The sequence below is a fragment of the Podarcis muralis genome, chromosome 2 (genome assembly GCF_964188315.1).
Source record: "Podarcis muralis chromosome 2, rPodMur119.hap1.1, whole genome shotgun sequence".
NCBI classification, from domain to species: Eukaryota; Metazoa; Chordata; class Lepidosauria; order Squamata; family Lacertidae; genus Podarcis; species Podarcis muralis.
The window spans coordinates 91,618,364-91,642,102 of NC_135656.1; the positions used below are offsets into that span (position 1 = coordinate 91,618,364).

At 41.2% G+C, this 23,739-nt stretch overlaps 1 protein-coding gene across 1 annotated transcript in view; it reads right to left on the minus strand.

Annotated features, from left to right (window-relative positions):
- The window catches only part of LRRN1 (leucine rich repeat neuronal 1), a 224,006-nt gene extending 217,896 nt beyond the window's left edge, over nucleotides 1-6,110 (minus strand). The window contains exon 1 of the mRNA XM_028719353.2: nucleotides 6,098-6,110. The gene's annotated coding sequence lies outside the window, so the exon portion shown is untranslated. The remainder of the gene's footprint in view (nucleotides 1-6,097) is intronic.
- Nucleotides 6,111-23,739: the final 17,629 nt, after the last annotated feature.

Genomic DNA, 23,739 nt, shown 5'->3' on the forward strand with positions numbered 1-23,739 from the left:
CAAGTATTATGAGTAGTGAAAATACATATTACAAGGCCGTTATCTGTGAACTTCGTCAGCATCACTTGAGGAGAAGAAAAAGCACTGAAACAGCAGCTCGCTGGTACCGTGAACATCAACATGCAAAAGGTGGGTACATTTGGGGGAACACGTCAAGCCCCTGAAATGTCCCTTTCCAATCAAAAACTCCCTCTGAAGATCATTCAGTTCATCTGTACCAAATGCATTATGTATATCCCACCAAAAAAGGCAAAAGCAGTGGCTCAGATGCACAATTAGTAAACGCCAGTAGTTATGCATCCAGCATCATAAGCCCAATTATGTGGAAACCCCTCACAGCTGGGGTTAGACAGGTTCCCCTCCCTGCTGACCTTCAGGCGTGTGACAAAGGCTTTCTATTTCAGCAGGCATTTGAAGGAAGTCTTCTGTTTTAATGATTACTTTTAACTGACCTTATCCATTCTATACTTTTTCATTTTTATGTACACTGCTTAGATACTTTGGTAATTAAGAGCTATATAAAGCATATCCCACAAGTGTCGCAGGAAAAAAATGGGGCAGGCCATATCCCACACAAGATCACAGCGACCATTTTGGGTGCCGTGATCTTGTGATTTTGTGCCAAGATCTCGCTCTGAGGAAAGCTTGTCTTTTAGACTCCATGATCTCGTGCAGGTCACGTGACTCCCAAGGGAGCACAGGTAGGAAGATGCACGTCCCAGTTTGGGGACTCAATATGTTGAAGGGTATGTATGAATAGCTTAAATTAATTCAATTAATAAACAAGGAATGCATCTCTAGGTATTTGCTGTGTGGTATTTTTCACCTTTAATTTTTTTAAAAATACCGTAAATAAATTAGAACTATGCAACTTATCGTCTGTGCCAAGAAATTCCAATCATTCTTGAGAGAACTGCATGCCTTAAAATGTTATGGGCACGGGATATGGGGCATGACATTGAGCTTGCTGACTGGGAGCAGTTATGGACCACTGGTGTTAAATTTACGGCATGTAATGCCTTAAGAGAAAACATTATGAAAATGATCTACAGGTGGTACATGACTCCGGCTAAGTTAGCAAAGATCTATCATCTGCCCAATAACAAGTGTTGGAAATGTAATGAAACGGAGGGAACCTTCTATCACCTTTGGTGGACCTGCCCGAAGATTAAGGCTTTCTGGGAAATGATCTATAATGAAATTAAAAAAGTTCTGAAGAGAACCTTTATTAAAAAACCAGAAGCCTTTCTCTTGGGCATGGTGGGCCAAATGGTGCCAAAGAAGGATAGGACATTTTTTATGTATGCCACAACAGCAGCAAGAATCCTTCTAGCAAAGTATTGGAAGACGCAAGATCTACCCACGTTGGAAGAATGGCAGACGAAGGTGATTGATTATATGGGTCTGGCAGAGATGACTGGCAGAATTCGAGACCGGGGGAAAGAGGCGGTGGATGAAGATTGGAACAAATTCAAAGTTTATCTTAAAAACTGTTGTAATTTGGAAAATTAGGGGCTCAGGGTAATAAGAGATAAAGAACTACAGTTGTATTAATAACTTATGGAAGTTAAATTTATGAAATATAAACAAGTTTATTACGAAAGGGTTGCTGAAAAATCTTGAAACAAGAATGCAGAAAAGGGGTGGTACGGGGAAGTCGATTTTGTGTTTGTTTATGTTTTTGCTTTGTTTCTTTTGTACTTATGAAAAACTAATAAAAATTTATTTAAAAAAAAAAAAATGTTATGGACACACAGCTCTCCATGTTTCCTATCTGGTCATTTATTTTTAAAAAGTCCTGCTAGAATTTATGGAAACATTTGAAACTCATCAGACCGATCTCCTGTCACAGTGGAGCTATGAGCATATTGTGGCCTTTCCTTGCTCCAAGAATGATCAAAGGAATGTGTGAACTGGGAAGATGTGTTGTTGATGTTTTCGCACTCAGGCTTCAGGCCACCTGCTGAGACCAAATGATGCCTTCAAGGAAGACCCCAATTTATTCCCCCCCTCCCAAAGTTTCGCAGGAGCAATACAGAGATGGCAGGAGAAAAATTAGTCAATGTAGCAGGTTTTGTTTCCTGCTGAAATCTCTCTAAATATATTATTCGGGGGGGGGGATTAACTGTGACCACAGGAATCCAGTTTGTTCTTTGGCTCTTTGTAAATATTTAGCATATGGTGTTGAAGTTCTTGTACTGTTCTGTTCAACTCTTTCTTTCTTTCTTTCTTTCTTTCTTTCTTTCTTTCTTTCTTTCTTTCTTTCTGATTAGCACATAATCCCGATTGCTACGAAGATTGCATTTTATCTCAACCCGCCATTCCCAGGGAAGCTTGCCATTAAATACGGCATAAAAATCTACCTCTGCCACAGTGGTGTTTTATCTTCAAGCATAAAAGTAGTGGTGTCTTTAATCAAGAGGTCTGTAGCATTTCATGATACAGACTATATATAACCAAACATGTGCAGGAAGGTGTATAACAGGCAGACCTATAGATAGGTTGTGACTGAAAGGGATATAAATAAGTATGTACAGCTTGATGAAATTGAGTTTCTGGGAGTTTCTTGATTAAAGGTGAAGATATAATGTTTGTCTAGTCGTCAGATGGGATGGGGAGCACTCCCACTGCATTTAATTCACATGTCTTGAGCATGATAGACATATGAGGCTGCCCTTTAATGAGTCCATCTGCACCAGTAGTATTGCCTTTCTGCCCTTCCTACCAATGAGATGTTAGGAACTGACTTGAACCTCAAATCGTTGCATGCAATGCATGTGTGCTACTATTGAGCTCTGGCCCACCAATTTGTTGTTGTTTAGTCATTTAATCATGTCCAACTCTTCGTGACCCCATGGACCAGAGCACACCAGGCACTCCTGTCTTCAGGCCCACCACTTTATCTCATGTCAAATTCTACAGAAAATGGTGGTAGAAGCTGGCTGTAGACAGCAATCCTTGTAATTAACCAGCATAATTCACAGCAGCGAAATATGGCAAAGCATTCTGATGCATTTTTAATTCAGAGTACACACAGGCAGCTATTCATTTTGACCAGTAAATCACCCTTATTTTATTGCTAATAAGTACCATTATTGAAACGTAAATTTTAAGTATGTTACAGCTACAAAGCTCCCCAGCTCCCTTTACCAGGCATGTTACTGAGCCTGTTTGTGCCATTTCATGAGCCAAGAATATAAAGCTGGTGGGAACTACAGGCCCCATCAGCCCCAGCCAGCATGGCCAATGGTCAGGGGTGATGGGAATTATAATCCAGCAACATCTGGAAGGCCACAGCTTCACCATCCTGAGTTAAAAGCAGGTGTGGAGAACTTTAGGGGATGAGGTTCTCCAGGATGTGTGAGTGTGTGTAGAAACCTGTGTTGGCTTCTGGCCTCACCCACCACTGTCATGTGGCCCTCGGAATGTTGCCCAGAAGAGAATGTGGCCCTTGGACTAGAAAAGGTTCCCCACCTCTGCTTCATAGCAAACTACATCTAAACTGCTGTGGCATGTAAAGGAAGGTAGTGTTTTCCTCACAATATATTGAGGTTTCATCTGATATCTGCAACTACGCAAATCAGATAATCGGCAGTCCCCATCATCATAGTTCACTTTAAATATTCTTAATAACAGAGTAGCAGATGCAAATATTTACTCTTCCCAGGAGAAGGGGGAAATGATACTCACAGATTTTAAGTTTTCTTATTCATGACAAGCAACGAAATGAAAGGGATGCAACACATTTCCAGGTGAAGCCAGGCATTTGATGGCTTTTGCAGTCATTTCCAAAAAGGGGGGGGGGGCGCGACTGTTTTGTTCTTTTTCATTTGGAGCCTGGCAAATAACTCTTCATTGTTGTTGCTTCATCTTATGGTGGCTGAGCAGCTGATCATTAAAATAGAATGATATTATCAAGGTCTCTTTGGAAACACAAAAGATGGCTTGTTTTAAACATATGGTGGGTATAAAGGACTACAATAGTAATTTGTTGGTGGCAATGGGGTTTTTTCTTTCTCCTGTAGAATATATCCTTTCTGGCTGATTCCCAATGGTGGACCACTGAGGTTGAATTGAACAGAAATGCCTGTTGAACACACACACACGTTGCAAAGCTTGGCACAGACCACCTCTACTTATGTGACCAGCTTTCATCTGATTCCAAGACTGGCCCTTCTGTGCCAGCAGGGTAAAGTAATAGGCTTCAGATATCACCATAAGAGCAAGTTAGATGTAGTCGGGAATCGGTATCAGAATAAGAACACCAGAACATAAGAAGAGCTTGCTGGATCAAACCAGTGGCTCATCGAGTCCAGCATCCTGTTCTCATTGGAGCCAACGTATGAGAAATGCACAAGTAGGACCTTAGCACAACAACCTTGGTATTCAAAAGCCCACTGGCTCCAATAATGAAGGTAGAACATATCCATCAGGGTGAGTAGCCAGTGATAACCTAGTCCTCCATGAATTTGTCCAACCCTCTTTTAAAGCCATCCAAGTTGGCGGCCAACACTGCCTCATGTTGGATTGAATTCCATAGTTTAACTATGCGAAGAAGTACTTTCTTATCTCTGTTCAGAATCTCCCAACACTCAGCTTCATTAATAGCCATGAGTTCTGGCTCTATGAGAGAGGGAGAAAACCTTTTCTCTATTCAATTTATCGTGCATAATTTAATACACTTCTATCATGTTGCCTCTTACTTGCTTTTTTCTCTAAAGAGCCTCAAATGATAATTTGGGTTGCCCTTTTCTGAACCTTATCCAACTCTACAAGATCCTCTTTGAGGTAAGGCACACAGCACTGCGCACAGTATTGCAAGTGCAGTTGCACCATAGATTTGTATAAGAACACTGTGATATCACAGGTTTTATTTCTGCTTGGTTTCTTAATGACCCCCTAGGATGGGACACCTTTTAGAGTATTGACCCTAGCAGTGCTGGAAAGCACAACATTTGGATTTGCTTCACCTTGTACTGTCTAGCTCCTTTTCTCCACACATCCATTGTTCTGGGACTGTTTATAAAACCCCTCTAATGCCCCATTATCCACCTCTCATACACTTGCACCTGCTGGCTATTCATGAGATCAAAGGACCTTGAACTATGGGGGGAGGGAGGAATTAAGTTTAGCATTTTGTTTTCATGTTTATGCTTTAACAAAATTTATATTCTGCTTGATAGTAATAAAACCTCAAAGTGGTTTACAGGAAAAGTTATCAATTAAAAACAAGTAATTAAAAGCATTTAAGTCAGGCATGGAGAATAGTGAAGCACCGGCGTTTACTGTTTTTCTGTGTTTATTGTGATTTTAATGATAGGTTTATTATTGATTGATACCATTATTATTGCCATTTCTATGCAAGTCACCTTGGGCATCACTGCAAAGATAGCATAAAATTAATGATGAGCATAGCAAAAGCAACAACAACGGTGAGAGAAGACAACTGTAGTATCAGCCAGTTGAGGATTATGAAGGGGCATTAAAAGCGCTTAATTTCCGCTGGATTGTCATTGAACCCATGACAAAAAAAAAAAAGCTAATGGAAATACAGAACATCAACCATCTAATTTATAGTCACAACTAACCCAGTAGGTCTGCTCACACACCTTAAGTGAGAAATATATATCCATAACTTGCTTTACCAGAATCTCATGAAACACTTGGAGGCATTTTACAAATGCATTGCCGTAACTAAACTGTTATTGGCTGATTTTGAAAATGTGTTTCCTTCTTGAAAATGTTAACAGACCCGTCCAATAACCCATCCAATGGATCATGCATAATCAAAAAAACCAGTCCACTTGATCACCTCTGTGGAGCAGTAAGCCAGATGTGAAGACTACATAATTGAATCTTTACATCAAATAGAGCCAAAACAAGCTGACCTACCATGTGCTCTTTCCTGTGCTGAAGCTTTAGCACTGAATTGAAAAGGATTATTACTTAAGTCAATGACATTGGTGATGTGTGTAAATATACTATGATACTTTATGCTCTGTAGCAATACTTTTGGCTTTGCTATCATTGGAGGTTTTTTCTATACATTTTCTCCAGTATTTGCCGCAAGCATGCCAATGGTTCTCTTGCCTTTGACTGCTGCCTCTGCCAAATTCCTTGTATTCCTTTCATGTTATGGGAGGGTGTGTGTCGCAATGTGATAGACAAAACCCCAGCTCAGCCTGTATAGATCGGCTCCCACTGTGAGTGAGCAGCATGTAGGCTCAGCCCTTAACTGGAGGACTGTGGTTTCCACGACGCCATGGGCATAATAATTACATTTTCTGGTTGTGTGTCCCTTCCCAGGTTCAGCACATGTTGTGTACCATGGCTGTTCATAGCTATAGTGGTCCAAGTGTGTGTATAGGATTGCACTGCTATACCATATATGAAAGATCTTTTAATGCAATTTATTTTTGCAATGAGTCTTTAAATTTTCTACTTAGTGTGATTGAAGAAGAAGAAGACATAATCAGACTCATACTATGCCCTGGCTTTCACACAGCAGTATAGTTAATGCACATTTTGTAAATTATCTGGCTCACATCTGGATACTGCCACATTGCTAGCTGTAATATTCAGAGCTCCTCTGATCTGAAATCACTGTCTAGCAGATTTCTTTTGATCCAACACATCATTGTGGGAAATTTTGCTAGAATCTTTCTGGCACTTCTCAGGGGAAAACCTGCTGTCAAACAACAAACGCATGACACGTGAAATATGTCATTTTGAAGCCTAACCCTCTCCTAGCTTTTCATCGGTGCCACTTCCATATCCTTTGCACATTCCAACTGCGCATATCCTGTTTCTTCACTATATACTTTAGTTTCCTTTGTATTATTGTCATACATTTTCTTATTTAATTAGATACTTTCCCAAAGTAACCCCATGAGACGTAAACTTTCAGTAGTTTCTGGGACTGCTTTGTTCGTTTGTGTCACATATGTGGGATAACATTTGCAACAACATTCCTAGATATCCTTCTTAAGTAACCTTTTAGCGGAAGAGAGTCTTCTCAAATATTACGAATATACCAAAGCCAAGAGAAACAAAGTTATAAAAAAATATATTGTTCCTTATGCTTCGTAATGAATGAAGTGATGATGCTGTACAGCTATACAGCCTTTCATCTACTATTGGGTCTTATTTTACTCCTCTTCAGTTCTATTTAACTATCTATTTCTTCAGGGGTCTTTTTTCCCCTTAATGAAACTTTGGGCATCCAATCCTTCCTGTTATTTTTCCCATTCTTCCTTCCCATTCTTAGCATTTGGTGTCCTTTCTCAATGCCATCCCATCTGATCTTCCTTCTAATGGTGATGAAATAAAATCCTATTTCACCACCATCAATCTTGGAAGGTTCCCATAAATATCTGAATACCTCAATCCCGGAATTCAGTTAAGCACTGGCTTAATCAGAATCACAGAACAAGATGCCCTTGTATGCTGGAACGAATAGAGGTTCTCCCACCCTAATTTTCACAAAGCTCTACTCTGTATCCTTTCAGTACATGAAATCTATCCAAACCCTTGAGGATGGTGCACTAGAGAGAAAAGTTAACGAACCAACTGAGCTCCTAACTCATTGGGACTTCTTTTTAATTTTGAACCTGTAATGATAAAGTTGCAAAAACAGTTGAAAGAGTTCTCCTTGGCATCTTATTTGAGACTTGTCAGCTACAAAACAGCAGATATCTTCTACCTGTGGAGCACTTGCTAAGTGAAGTCTTCTTGATTCTCATAAAATCACTGCAGGGAGATTTTAATCATGTATTTTGTAAACCTGGGGAGGGAAAGCATTCCCTTATTGCCTTTGGAATTAGTGCACTAGCTTTGAAGATAGCCTTAGTGTAGCAATTACTTCACTTTTGCCGCAGTACAATGCATATTTTACGTCTGGGTCAGAAAGGGAATTGATCAATCAACATCAATGCTGAAGTTCTAAAGGCTGGATCATTTGTAATCTATTTTGAGGTTGTTGTTGTTTACAATCAAGCAGTGTATAAATTTTATGAAATAAAAGGAGTTGGGAATCATTGAGAACTTACTTCGGAATGTATTAATTCAACATCACTGAATGTAGAATAATGTAAAATAAAAAATATAGTACTTCATGCTTTGCAAACTTGCACACTTGTTTACATTCTTAAAGAAACTGAATCATTTTCTGTGGATGTGCACAGAACTTCAATCAGAATTTCATGTCTCTGTTAACGTTGTTCATTTGAGCATGCCAAGTGATACCAGTTCTAGTTGAATGTATGCAAAAATAGAGTTAAGTGCTAAATTTGCTTATTTCTCTCCCCTATCTCTCTCCATGGTGTCATGTGGCAGCTGTTGCTCCTATATAAATCCTCCACATTTGTGTTGGAGGGGCCATCTCCTAATAACTGGATTTTCACCTTTAGACATTTGCAAATGTGTTTTTTAAATAGTAACAGCACATTTGGGAGAAAGGTCTGCTGAAAATAGATTGGTATCTGTGGTTTAGAACCTCATGCTGTTGACACCAGATTCTACTGCTACCAGCAATAGGGCAGCAATTTAGGCCCAGTTTCCAGAGACTCATATTTTCTTAGCAAAGGAAACTCTGAATACATCTGTGAACCGAAATGGTAAATATTTAGAAAACCTATATCTATCAGTGTATATTATCTAGTCACCTAGCACTGTGGAATTTAGACTGTCTGTGCCCTTGCCACCATCAGTTCGCAAACAAGCAGACATGAATTTAAACTAGCTTAGTCCACTGACATTAGTAGGACAAAGTATCTGGAATCCTGGCACGCTTAAATTTCAAGGAAAGCAACTACAAGTAGAATGTGATTAGAAATTGCAAACACATGTTAAAACATCCACACAAACTTATTAGAATCACAGAAGGCAACCCAAGGATCATCTAGTCCAACTCCCTGCAAGGCAGGAATCTCCAAACAAGGAGAATCCATTATCTCTTGTGGGAGTCTGTTCCACTCTTACTGTCAAAAAGTTTCCCCTGATGTTTAGTTGGAATCGCCTTTCTTGTAACTTGAATCCATTGGTTTGGGTCCTAGCCTCCAGAGCAGAAGAAAACAAGCTTGCTTGATCTTCCACATGACAGCTATCATTCACCACTAAGCAGAAAAGTTGACTTTCACTACTGACATTGAAGGCACATTTGACTTTCTGATGCATATTTTTTTAAACATGATGGAATATTAATGCAGCAAGCAATGCAAGTATACAGCCATGAGATTTGGGACAGATTTAGAATTGCCTCTGAATTTGTCCCTTAAATTGAAGTGAACTGGGATGGGGGATGGATGGATGGCTGTTGCTTATTTTAATTCCAGGACTAAATTAAACAGTCGTTTTTGGCAAAAGCACTTTGCAGGGTGTGGGGGTTAACACCATCCTAATAATGGACACTGTCAACATCACCATGTGGAGAGTAATGGTATGCTTTCTCTTCCCTTGCCAGAAGACAGTCCCAGTATGGAAAAGGAAGCAATATCTTTCTCACCAACTAAGTTATACTCGGAGTAGACCCACTGAATTAATGAACCTAAGTCAGTCATGCCCATTAATTCTAATGGTCTGCTCTGAGTAGGATTAACTCTGGAAACAATCCAATGGCATGCAGGAACCAACAATGCGCAAGTTCAGGACGGCCAGAGAGTGAGAGATATGTTGTGTTCTGCATTGTATCTTTTCCTATTTCCATTCCAACTGGGGGCAGGGGTAACAGCTCCCTTCCTATTTGGAAAAATGGGGGGGGGCAGTGTTACATTGTTCTTGTAATTAGCATTTATTAAATTTCTATATTGGGACCACAGGGCAATTTACAATATACAAGCACAAAAATATAACATAGTAATGAACAAAAAAATAACCCCCCTCCCACATAGTTTAAAAGGCCATATATTGTTTAATTACCCAAGGGCTGGAAAAATAATACAACCTTGGTTTACCTCAGATCATGGCTTCAGTGGGTTTTTTGTGTTTTTTAGTACGAATAACAAAAAAATTGGCAAGTGATATTGGGGAAAAGATGGGGGTTTTCTATTCCTTCTGCTCACACTAGGGTGGTCTTGTGTTCTCCTGTACATAGGACAGTCCTCTTATGTGAAGGAGTACTCATTTTAAGGGCTGCCCAGCACAAGAACCATAAGAAAGGGAGAGCAGGGCCGTTAAAGTTACCCCATCAATAGTTAGCACCTGGGCAGCTGATCAGGCCTCCAGGTCATCTGGTCCTTTACAGTGTTGTGAGATGCAATGTATTTCCAATTAAATTACAGTAAGTCTTTCTATATTTGCATCTGCACATATAAATTAGCATATGTAAATTTAATGCCAATATGCATTTTCTCTTACCCTTTTTGTGTTTTCTCTATATCAGCGCTGGGCTGAGTGGAGTGATTGAAGCCTCCTCACTCAGCTCAGTACTGCACCGGGAGATTCTAACCACAATTTATCAACACTGAAGAGATGCATAGTTTTGTGGGGGGCAAGTGGGTCATGGGTCACCCACAATGGCTTTTTTTGGTCAGTTCCATCCCATGAGCCATGGGTCAACTACCACTGTTCTAGTCTGGAACACAGCAGACAGTTCTATAAAGAATAATGCGTTCATTCCCTGAGCACATAGTTATCACTTGCCTTTTATTATTCAGCTATAACTGCTTTGTCTAAAATATGAGAGAACACGCATAGAAATTAAGGATAATTTCAATTGCTGGTAATCAACTATAGTCATAAATTGCATGTTTCAGAGTCTTCATGGCTATGTGAGATAAGCAGATTTTTATTTTTAAAATATATAACAACACCCAAGTCTCTATGCAATGATAATGTTTTTAGACTAAACAAATATGGATTTTAGTACCTTTTCATTTGTTTTACAGGTTAATTTAGTGACTGATGCAGCTGGTTTCAATTATGTATGAAGAACCTATGCATCTGAAGGCTATCCAGTTGTATTTGCAAAGGATCCTTTCACATGGATGCTGAGTGTGAGGACCTCAGGAGCTGGGCCAATGCCACTACTCTCTGTACATTCACTATATTGGAAGGACATGTGGACTGCATTCAGTTTACATGCGGACTGTTATTTCATGGTAACCAAGGGTACAAAAGGGACTATATCACACAGTCCATACATCAGTAATTGCTTCAGTCAAGCAGACAATTCTGTGTTTCTGGTAGATTTCAGAATCCAGAATATGGCAATCTTCATTTTCATCTGATGTTTCTAGCCCTTATTTCTGTACAAATCCACTTCAAAAAAAAATCTGCCTGCAGTTAGTAGAAAGCGTGTGGGTAAGTGATCATGCCTTCTATTTGTCAGCGAATGAGGCTTATGAGGTACTTCCCTCTGGCAAGCAGAAGAATGAGAAATCAACAAACAAATGCAAATTTGGTTTCACATGCTTTCATAATTAATTGGGCTTACAAAATTGGATTTTCTCAAGAGAATTTGATTCTTTGTTTGGTTTTGCTTTGGTTGTTGCACGCAAATATTAAAAGCTTTTTTTAAAAAAAATATAAAAAGCTTATTTAATTGCCCAAATACCTGAATTTATAATATAGATGCTGCCTTCTCCTGAGTCATCTAGCTTAGTACAATGGTACCTCAGGTTACATATGCTTCAGGTTACATACGCTTCAGGTTACACACTCCGCTAACCCAGAAATAGTGCTTCAGGTTAAGAACTTTGCTTCAGGATGAGAACAGAAATCGGGCTCCGGCGGTGCGGCGGCAGCAGGAGGCCCCATTAGCTAAAGTGGTGCTTCAGGTTAAGAACAGTTTCAGGTTAAGAACGGACCTCCGGAACGAATTAAGTACTTAACCCGAGGTACCACTGTATTGTCTACACTGACTGGCAGCATCTCCCCAGGATTTCAGACAGGATTCTCTCCCAGCCCAGCCTGGAAATGCCAGAGATTAGCCTGGGACCTTCTAGGTGCAGAGCAGATTCTCTCCCACTGAGCTATGGCCCTTCGCCATATTCAGTTAGCTAAAATAAATGCAGTTCTGGGCAACAGATGAGCAGCTCCTCCCTTATAAGGATCCCTTTGCAAGCAACACGTGGGCCTCAAGGGGCAAGGCCTAGCGCAAGGATGCAATGTCAGGGGCAGAGCAAGCTTTGTGGCCCCACTCCAGCTTCACTGTTGGACTGCTCCACATGTGGGTCGTGCGTGAATAAGGGCTTGTGTCTTTTTCCAAAGCTACTTTGGCAGTTAAGAGCTAGGTGGGCAGTCCAGGACAAGCTTTTACAGCCTGAGGGACGTGTTCCCTTGTCAACAACCTCCCAGAGGCTGCATACTAGGGGTGGGTGTGCCGGGGGGGGTGGACACACACACACCGCATCCAGGCAAGCAAGATATATTATCACAGTAAAAGGACACATCGCAGACACAGGAAATCACAGGAGGAGATCACAGGGCAGGCCCAAAATGGCTGTCATGCTTTTGTGGGGGGCGAAATTGGATGTCTAGGTTTTTCTGGGACAGTTGAGTGATGTGCTATGGCCATTTCTGGATTGGGATAACTTGACCACAGTTGTCCATGCATTGGAAGCTTCACAGTTGGATTACTCTAATGTAATAGATGTGGGGTTGATCCAGGGGCTGCAGACTGCAGCGGCTAAATTGCTTGTGGGAGCAAACTACCGCCGGCATATAACACGTTGCTTTCAGGATTTGAACTGGCTGTCAATTTGCTACTGTGGAACAACATTCCCATCAAGGGAATGTTTAAATGGGCCTCTACCACAGTTTTCAGTTTGGTTTTAAATGTAACTTTTTCTCCTTGTGTTTTTATGTGTAAATCACCTTGAGACAGTGATTTAGAAGGCAGTTAATAAATCAGTAATAATGATAATGATAACGTACTGTACAAAGGGGAAGCATGTTGCACTTGCATTTTTTTTTTATTTCATTTTATTTTTTAACTGCCTCAGCATAGAAGTGCTGAGGATGAAATTTCAGATGCGACTGGGAATTCTCACATTTCACATGATCTCATCAAGCAACGGGCCACATAGGAGGAAGCTCTGAAGAAGAGTTGTGCTGTGTGTTAAATGAGGAAAGACTTTCACAGCTGCATTCTTCATGGCCCTTGTATAAGTATTACGAGTATTCTGGGGTTTAGACAACCAGGCTCCCTTAACAATCTTAGACTTTCTTCTGGGATTAGATATCCTAGCAAAGCCTTCTGTGCCTTCTCTTGTAGCGCAAGGAATGTGTTACCAAATACAGCAAAAATGTGCCAAGTCCTAAAGAAGAACAATAATTTTGGATTCATGCAAGTAACATAGACAGAAAAAGTGACTGACCATTCCAAGTTCCTCTACCCAACTTTCTCACTATTTAGGCATTAACTCCCCCCTCCCCACCCCCATATATAATCATAAAAATACAAAGAGACCATCCTTAATAATATCACCTCCTGGTGATATTCTCCTCCTGGAGAATTATATGGAGAAAAAGATAGTTGCTCTCATGTACCTATGGGAGCAGCCATCTTTTCCCATAATACGTCCCTGGTAGCCTTAGGAGGAGACTGTATAGAAAATTATAGTTCTACCACGTACAGCTTCTATTCTTTCTATATTGAGGTGGCAGCTCAATTCGCTATCTGAATTTTGCATATGGAGTTGTTTGCCTTTTTTCAAATGAGTCAAGATTCAAACCCTTCCAAGGCCATTCCATATGTGGGACATAAATATGACTATGTTTCATAAATAGCAGACCCAATAATGCCAAACCTAAGGGGGAAAGAAAAGAGGGTTAAGCTATAAGCAGCTCATCCCACTCCTGAGTTATTTAAACAACGATTCACTGCAAAGTATCAGCTAAATATGGCAGCAGCGGAATCTGCTTTAACCCGCATGGAGCAAAGGCATTGAGAGCGAGGAGGGAGACCTAGTCAATTGTTGGCCTTCCACCTTTGGCAAATACAGTCTAGATCAGGGATAGGCAACCTAAGGCCCGGGGGCCGGATGCAGCCCAATCATCTTCTCACTCCGGCCCACGGACAGTCCAGGAATCAGCGTGTTTTTACATGAGTAGTATGTGTCCTTTTATTTAAAATGCATCTCTGGGTTATTTGTGGGGCATAGGAATTTGTTCATTTTTTCCCTTCAAAATATAATCTGCCCCCCCACATGGTCTGAGAGATGGTGGACCAGCCCATGGCTGAAAAAGGTTGCTGACCCCTGGTCTTGAAACTCAATTGCTGCCACTAAACACACACACAACCAGGTTCATGCAACTCCAGAAGCAATAAATGAACTTTAAAAAAAAAATGTTGTTCCAAATTATATTTAAATGACACAGATCCGATAGAGAAAGTTGTTTCTTTGTCCTAGCTCAAGCAGCTCTCTCACAATTAGTTCAAACTAGTTAGCAGCACCCTTGCAATTGGAAAAAAATAAATAAATAGAAGGAGCAGTGAAAGGCATGAGTACTGGCACATCTCCAGGACCAGGTGCTCTCCAGCCAACTGGAACATGCTAAACCTTAACCTACTTGCCCCTAAGTTCTTTGAGATCTATAAAGAGGCAGGTTTCCTTGCGCCATCACTCAAGGAATAATATGTTCAATGTTTCATACAGGATCCTTGTCATGTGCTGATAACTGGCCAATTTCTCTAGCAAACATAGATTCCAAAATCTTGACAAAGATCCAACAAAATTAACTGGAAACTTATGCAAGCCATCCTTCAACCTTTTGGCCTCCCTCCCCGCTCCCATGTCTACTGCACGGATAGACACCCTTTGTTGTTGTTGTTTAGTCATTTAGTTGTGTCCGACTCTTTGTGACCCCATGGACCAGAGCACGCCAGGCACTTTTGTCTTCCACTGCCTCCTGCAGTTTGGTCAAACTCATGCTGGTAGCTTCGAGAACACTATCCAACCATCTTGTCCTCTGTCATCCCCTTCTCCTTGTGCCCTCAATCTTTCCCAACATCAGGGTCTTTTCCAGGGAGTCTTCTCTTCTCATGAGGTGGCCAGAGTATTGGAGCCTCAGCTTCACGATCTGTCCTTCCAGTGAGCACTCAGGGCTGATTTCCTTAAAAATGGATAGGTTTGATCTTCTTGCAGTCCATGGGACTCTCAAGAGTCTCCTCCAACACCCTAATTCAAAAGCATCAATTCTTCAGCAATCAGCCTTCTTTATGCTCCAGGTCTCGCTTCCATACATCACTTCTGGGAAAACCATAGCTTTAACTATACGGACCTTTGTTGGCAAAATGATGTCTCTGCTTTTTAAGATGCTGTCTTGGTTTGTCATTGCTTTTCCCCCAAGAAGCAGGCGTCTTTTAATTTCGTGACTGCTGTCACCATCTGCAGTGATCATGGAGCCCAAGAAAGTAAAATCTCTCACTGCCTCCATTTCTTCCCCTTCATGGATCACTGCCTTGCCGTGGCAAAGGGGCTTGAATGACTCAGAGAAGCTATGAGCTATGCCGTGCAGGGCCACCCAAGATGGACAGGTCATAGTGGAGAGTTTTGACCAAACGTGATCCACCTGGAGCAGGAACCGGCAAGCCACTCCAGTATCCTTGCGAAGAAAACTCCATGGACAAAGACATCCTTTATGCCACACCTAATTCCTGTGTCAGTTCAAATGGCATTTGTGCACAACCCTTCTTTACAAAAGGAACACTCACTTTCTCCCCGTTCTTATTGATCTCTGGAAACATTGGTGTGTGCCATTCAATATTCTAATGAGTTGATATTTTGGCATGGGGAGCACAAACAGGCTTTATCTATGCAGATGATGCACTGGGCCATGAACTGCCATGTATGCGTTAAAGACAACCCAATGCATGGTGCTTCAACACTGGAAGGAGAAGTCAGTGTCTTCCATAAAGTAATGGAGTAACGATTCACATTCCCTGTCCTTATTTGAGTTGGCAATGTATCCACATGAGTGCAAAGAACAGAAATATGAGAACATTTGGTCAGCTTTTCTTGCGACTTAATGCATCACAGTTGACAGTCAAGTATAATTGTCAAAACACCTTAACCCATGTCCCTTTCCTGTTTTGTCTTTCCCTTTTTATTTTTGCTTTGCATGTTACTGTAATTGTGTTGTTCAAAAACTGTAATAAAAATTCCCGTCTAAAGAAGTGTGGGGATATTATATGCTCTCAGTTGGAAGGGAGTGTGTGTTTTTGTTAAAAATAGTAATAATCCAGGTCCGTTACCTACAAAAGCTAAATTTAGCAACAGACTGGATAAAACATCTTTTGCATTTCAAATAAAAGATTGCCCTGTGAGAGACTAAAGGTGATTGCATGGCACTACAGACTGAATCACTGCTAATCCTTGGCTATTCATTTTGCAAATGACAAGTCAATTAAAAAGAGAAATGTAGAAGTTTAAATTCTGTAGACTGATGATTCACTTTTATTTTCATCTGCTTTTTTTATTTGTTTCTCTGCTCACAGTGGTGGGAAGAACAAGTTGCATTGCTGGTTTGACTGCTATGAATAATAGCAAGCAGCTGTGCCCCTGTGTCTGAAGCAGATGGGGCCACACGCAGAGACGTTTTGACAAGACCTTGCCATGCCTTTTAAAAGTTCTGGAAACAAGAAACCTACGTAAGTAACCAGAAATTATAAGTGGCACAGAAAACAATGAAAGAACATTATAAATGTAGGGTGGTGGCTGGGGTTTTTTTTGGGGGGGTCACTTTATTTCTCAATGAATTCAGAGGTCAGACGAGAAACTCTGGAAGTACCAGGGAGGGAGTGAATTACAAAACCTACTTTAATAATTGAAGACAACCTGTGGAAAGCAATTCACACCCCAAATATTTCTGTGCATATGCTCAGGAGCTTGTTCTGCTAATTGGGGAAAGACAGAAACACCTGATATACACATTTTCTATCCTGGCACTGGTGTCATTCCAATCTCCAGAATCTATATCTGACCACGAGGAAAGCCCTGAATAAATGTAACTCTAGACTAGTCAAATATTCAGTCAACATAAAACCTATCCTTTATGGCCTAGCTAGCCCACTTTCGTCTTTGCCAGGCTTTCCCAACATGATGTCCTCCATATGTTGTTGACTACAGCATCTAACAGCCTTAGCTAGCACAGTGGGAATTTTAGGCTGCATGCACAGAATACCTTTAAATCACATTCGAAGCATATATTCCCCCTCAAAGAATTATGGGCACCGTGGTATGTCAAGCATTGTTGGGAATTGCAACTCTGTGAGGGGTAAACTACAGCACCCAGAATTCTTTGTGGGAAAGACTATGCTTCAAGTGTGCTTTAAAGGTACAATGTATACATAGCCTTAGTCCAACAATATCTGGAGAGCACTAGATTGGGAAAAACTAGTCTTTTCTGACAGACTACAGGGCTCCCTCACAACAGTCTTTGCCAGCCCTGCTGTCTAAAGGGCTTTGAAATGGGGGGGTTCCAAGGATCAAACACACAAAATAAGTATTTTGCCACCAAGCTATAACACTCCTTCTGCTTTACATTATGATTTGCTCTGAGCCATTCTAAGCAGTTAGAATGCTTCCTGAAATCAGGAATACATTTTGGTAAGAGCTGTAAGTCAGTAGCAAAGCATACGTTTTGCTTGTGAAAAATCTCATTCTCAGGCCACAGCATCTCTGGGTAGGGCTCAGAAAGACACCTGCAAGTCATCCTGCTGCAAGTCAGGGTGGGCAACGGGGGTGGACAGGGTGGGCAACACTGAGCTGGATGAACCAATGATTCAAGTAGGTGTAAAGAGGGGGTAGGGAACTCATGCCCGCTATTCAATCCCCACATTCATCTTCATCTGCAATGCACGCAGGTGAGAAGCTAGAGCAGGACGAAAGCAGGACGCAGTTTGCGTTACAGGTGGGAACAGGTGAATCTGTTAACCCTGTATTTATTTACCTAGCAGTAAATCCCATTGAAGTCAGTGGGGCTTACTTCTGAGTTAGGGATCAGTGTAAATGGCTCTCTTAGTTTCTGTATCAGTTTGCATTTAAAAACCAAACCAAAACAAAGCCCTCAACAAAATTCATCAGTATTTTAGTATGTTTTTTTCCTAGCATACACATCTATATGCAGTTTTTCCTCTATACACACTTTTGTCAAGCAATTTCCCCTAATATGCCGTTTTGTATGCTATTTTCACTAATATATGCATTACTTGGCTGGAGAACTGCACTGCAAAATTCAAAGAAATACAAATTCCAAAGGCTGGCTGTGTTTCAGTTCTCAGGTTGTTTCAGAAAGCGCAGTTCAGGTATACTTGTGTTTAAATGCAAACTGAATCTAATTTCTTCCCTCATCCCTAGAGCTGGATAGCTAATCTGTTTTAGGTCATCGAATCTGACCTCTGGAAAGTGTTGTGTCTGTAGCTGTGTCATTAGAACCTGGCTTCTTTTACAGTCCTGTGCAAGAACTAATATTGCTAATGCTGCTCAGTGACTGGGCACTTGGAAATCAAAATGGAGAGGCCTTTTAATTGCCCTTACTTTATGCTGCTGCTGATTGACCATGTGATGGCTAAATCCCTTTCTTCCCAAGCTAAAGTGGCCTTGTATGAGAAAAGTGACTTAAAAGATTTGCTCTGGTGCCTTTCCTAAAACAGGAATGTTAGTTCTAGCCACAGACTCCGGTGGCCCCTTTGACAGATTTATCATTCATCTTCAAAAGCTACTCCCATGTGTGTGATCTCGCCAGGCAGCGGAGAAGCGAGGGTGTTTATCATTTTAAAAGATTTAATGAGCAGGAGTGAAAAGCGTTCAGCTTTGCTAACAAATAATTTCATTTACGGGCTGCACCGGTGGTGGCAAACAATCCGGATTTTAAAGCTATAATTGACTTTCTATTATAAGCTTCTCGCTAATACACACAGAGAGAGGTGTGCCCACAGTACACTTGCACTACCTTCAACTTCCATGAGAGCCATTGCTTTTCAAAGGCTGAATTGCTGCCTAGCTCACATTGGTTTTTAATGGCAATGAAGTTCCGTTTTTGCCTTTGGAAATTTCTCCCTGAGGAGCAGGAGGCTGGCATTTTAATCCTCAGACCGCCTATTCCAGTGTTTCACTGATACAAACAAACTCCACTTGTTCCAGGAAGTTTGAACTCACATAGAATGCAGACCTTCTGTGTAAACATACAATGGATCAAGCTACATGTTAGCCAAGTGCGTAAAGGTTACAGGCAACTTCCCCCCTCAACACACACACACACACACACACACACACACACTACATGTTTGCACAGAAACGCTCCCTTGCACCCAAACCTAGCACAAGAGAAAAATCACTGAGAGAGTATGAAGCATGGACAGCGGAACCTGTTGACCACCAGATGTTGATGGACCAGGCTACCCATCAACCCATGCTGGCTCAGGCTGATGGGAGTACAACAACATCTGGAGGGCAACAGGTTCTCCATCTCTGGTTTAAAGTATCCACCTCTGGACTGAAGAATCATGCTGGCCCTGTGATAGCCTAGTCAGCAGAGCATGAGACTCTTAATCCCAGGGTCAATGTGGGTCATTGCCCCACATTGGGCAAAATATTCCTGCATTGCAGAAGGTTGAACTAGATCATCCTCATGGTCCTTTCTAACTCTACAATTCTCTGTTTCTGTGCCACCAACCACATCCCAACATAAGCTGTGCATGGATTTCAAGCAAACATTTCGGCATACCAATGAATACTGCCTCTGTGTCTATGTGGAAATATATCCTAAGATTTCTGAGACCCTTTGCTTCTTTGTCTCAAGCCCACAAACTTTAATCAGTCAATTAACCTGCCATTTGATGCTATGTGAATTTACTTAGGCCAAAGTCCCCTGAGTCTGATGGGTCTTAGTAAGCAACCTGAATCTTTAATTACAACTTAAAATTTTAATATCTGCGACTGATAACAATAAAAGACTCTGAGATTTGGAAGTCATAAAGGGACTCTCACTGCACAGGCTGAGTAGTTATGTTGGTCCCTTCTTTCCTGCACCAAAAGTGATTAAGTTGAAGATTACTTTTTTTTCTTCTTCCACATGGTTACCTTCCAGAATAAAAGCACCAAGGCTTCCTTAGAAAAGTCTAGATAACACTGAAGCAGATGGTGCTCAGCTGAAGCCAATGTCAACGCATCTTTTGTATCTTCCGCTGTACTGCTGGCTGCGAAAAATTATTTTAATTCATTGTGGTATGTTACTATAATGGGGATTTGATCTATACTCCCAAAATTAATTAAGTGTTATCATTTTAGTACCTTATTCTATAACTACCAAACTTTTAGAAGACATCTGAAGGCAGCCCTGTTTAGGGAAGCTTTTAATGTTTAATAGGTTATTGTATTTTAGTGTTTTGTTGGAAGCCACCCAGAGTGGCTGGGGAAACCCTGCCAGATGGGTGGGGTATAAATAATAAATTGTTGTTGTTGTTGTTGTTGTTGTTATGTCTATTCGGTTTGTATCTTGGAGGTCCACTTTCCTTCCTTCCTTCTAGTTTGGTTTTTTATCCTCCCTTCACCACAAGATCTGAGGGCAGGTTTCAGCAGTTTTAAAATAGAATATTAAAATCTGTTATAAATCAATCAATAAATAAATCCTAAAAATAATATATCTGAAATGTCAAAAATTCCAGCGTAAAGTGATAGGTATGTAGCATGGAATGGAAGCTATATCATGATGCTGCCAGGTACACTTTTGTGACAATTATTCCTTCTTTAACCTAAATTGCTCTTCCATCTCTCTCTGTTGATATATTCATGTTGTTGTTGTTGTTTAGTCGTTTAGTCGTGTCCGACTCTTCGTGACCCCATGGACCAGAGCACGCCAGGCACTTCTGTCTTCCACTGCCTCCCACAGTTTGGTTAACAACTATCAAACCATCTCTCATGCTTCCTGTTTCCAAGTTTCACAGAAATATCTCTTGGTTTAATCCACACTCATATGTTCTGCATTCTTATAATAATTCTAGTTGTTTGAATCAACTTCAAAGGCTCTTGGGAATCCATAGTCCTTTTTATGATTTTGTGAGAGCTGATGTCCTTATTGTGGAAACCTCTTCCTGATTCAGTGCAGAATCTCTATGTGGTTAATCTGGAGGTGTATAAATGCATCACAAGCAAATCAGAATGAATCCTCAGTGAAGACTAGGCATAGTCTAACATCTGCATAAGCTTTGTGAAAGGAAATCGGGATGAGTGTGCAAGAAAAAGAAGTCTGGGGGAGCCCTTAAACTTAATAAGAAATAAGGAAATCACCTTACTGGGCTTGCAAAAGAAAGCTGTAATATATGTTAATACATGAAATGCATGATGGCTAGTAATAACTGAATTTGCAAACTGCTCCCAAGGAAGATTCTGGGTTCTTTGAGTGTAGTCTTTTGCAAATAGGTGTCCTCTTTCATACGGTTGTGCCACTTTAAGAGACAGGAAAAGAGCATGCAAATTCTGCAAGTGTCAATAAAATCATTTAATGCTACAGTAGCTATTAGGAGTCTCATTAAAATGCAATTTAGTGACAAACCAAGATATGTAATGCTACAGTGACATCATCAAAGGAACGCAAATCCAGATAAAGTCAGGTTTCTAAATTTGATTTCTGTGCTTTGAAATAAATCTTCAGAGCCTCAATTACTTTATCTGTTTTAAAGCAATTACAATCAGCTTCCATCATTTTCCTTTTTACACATTTAAATTGAGTTATTAATTCTTCATTTAAATGTTAGGATAAGAGGCTTTACCGACTTACTCCTCCTTCCTCTTGCTTCAGTATTTTATTTTTTTAAGAAAAAGAATCAAAAAGATCTATGAAAGCAGTACTTGCCTTTTCTTTTAAGCAGGTTTTGAGGTGGGTGTATAATCAAGCACAGCAGTTGTGAGACAGATTAACAGATTCCTAGTGGTCATTACTGCAAGGAAATTTAATCTGGGGAGTTCATTTAAAATTTTGTCTACATGACATTATCCTGGGTTTTGAAAAAAAAGAAAGTAGGAAGACAACTTGATATATCAGTTTCTAATTTCCCTTGAACCTGAGGGCAGTGCAAACATAGCCCACATCTCCTATTTAATTGAAAAATTGATTTCTATAGATCATGGACGTTTAGTCAACATGTTCAGAATTTGCTTCCATTCCCAGTAGCTTCTTCTTGGAATAATGCTGCTCATTTGAGTATCTTAAAAGGACAGGCAGCTGAATAAATTTATCCCATCTCAGTACTGCAACTGTTGAAGAATACATGAATAGGCCCTGCCCCTCCTGCTGGATCAATCAGGATTTACCCATTATGAAGGCATTCTACATCTATAAGCATGAGAACCCCTTTATGGTACTACCATATGTGTGGTCTATGCACATGGGTGCACGGGGGTGTGTGTGTGTGAAGTTATGCAGTGCATCCACCTCACATGTTCAAGTGAAAGGGCGAGGAAGATTGTGTATACATCCCTATCATGTATGAGATGAAACAGGTAAGGAAAGACACATTTATTGCATGAAGGATCTTTTCATTACTTTTTACTATCCCCCTGGACTGGCTGAATGCAGAGGAGTGGTGGGAGGCACCAGTTGGGGAACCCCCAAGGGAAGAAGGCTCAGAGCACAGGAATAGTGGTGGTGGGATGACGATGAGTGGTGGGAGGGAGAAGAGGGAACAGACTGGGGGGGGGTGCCGGAAGCTGAAGAGGTAACAGGGTTTAGTGAGCAGGAAGACTCTGTGGAAGAGAGCAGCACAGAATCAGAGGTAGAATTGGAGGCTGGAGAGGAGGGTTCCAGGAGACAGAGAGGAGGCAGATTCCTGAAGAATCCATCGGGTGCGTTCCAAGAGAATGACCGCTCCCAACATTAAACGGGGACGCCCTTTGTGTGGGCGCGTGCAGCCCCTGGACCCTATGCGGCTCCATTACCACAGGCTTGGCTTCGCCTTCCCCCAGGTGGGATACCTGGAGGTCTCCGCCTTCCTCAGTCAGTTGTCCAAACCCGCCTGGGGAAGCGTTGCCAAGGTGACCAGGCCAGGTAGGGGGAGGGACTACCTGCCCACACAATAGAGGGAGGATCTTACCTGGGAATCTTCAGTTGGCTCCAGAACTGAAAATTGGACGTCCCACCCATGCACCCTAGGAATAATAATAATAATAATAATAATAATAATAATAATAATAATTATTCACCCTGCACCTCCACTGGCTTTGTCCAGAGGTAAGTGAGCAATGCATGTGTATGGCCTTGCTGTGGAATTAATTAGTCGCCATACTTGGGTCCAGGGAGGAATTTGCCTACACACAATTTGGACCAGTCTGGGAATTTTTCCTTCCACAGTTTTTGGTGGGAAAGGCACTGGGTTGGATCCTTAGTCTATGCTTGTGCAGGGATGAGTGCCCAACCTCTGATCCAGGATCAAATGCAGGCCACCCCAGTAAAGGACTCCAGGGTTTGGGTTCTGTCTGAAACCCCAGATGGGGGCAAGGGGCCATAGAACACCCCAAGTGGCGACCTGACAGCATCGCCCTATAGATCTGTGTCATGGGGGGATCCTTTACCCTAGGATCAACCCTGATGGAGTATCAGCCTGCAATAAAATGGCGTCTTGTCTTTCTTTGCTGCTCCTGCCACACCTACGCCTCCCCGGTGGCCTCTGGCCTGCTGTGCATGGGCCCACAAACAACTTTAAGTTAGGGCAAGAAATTCATGTTTCAGTGAGAACTGGAACAACCATAGGAGCATTGGTTTCTGGGCAAAGTTGGATAATTTATGAAAGATGTTACTTTA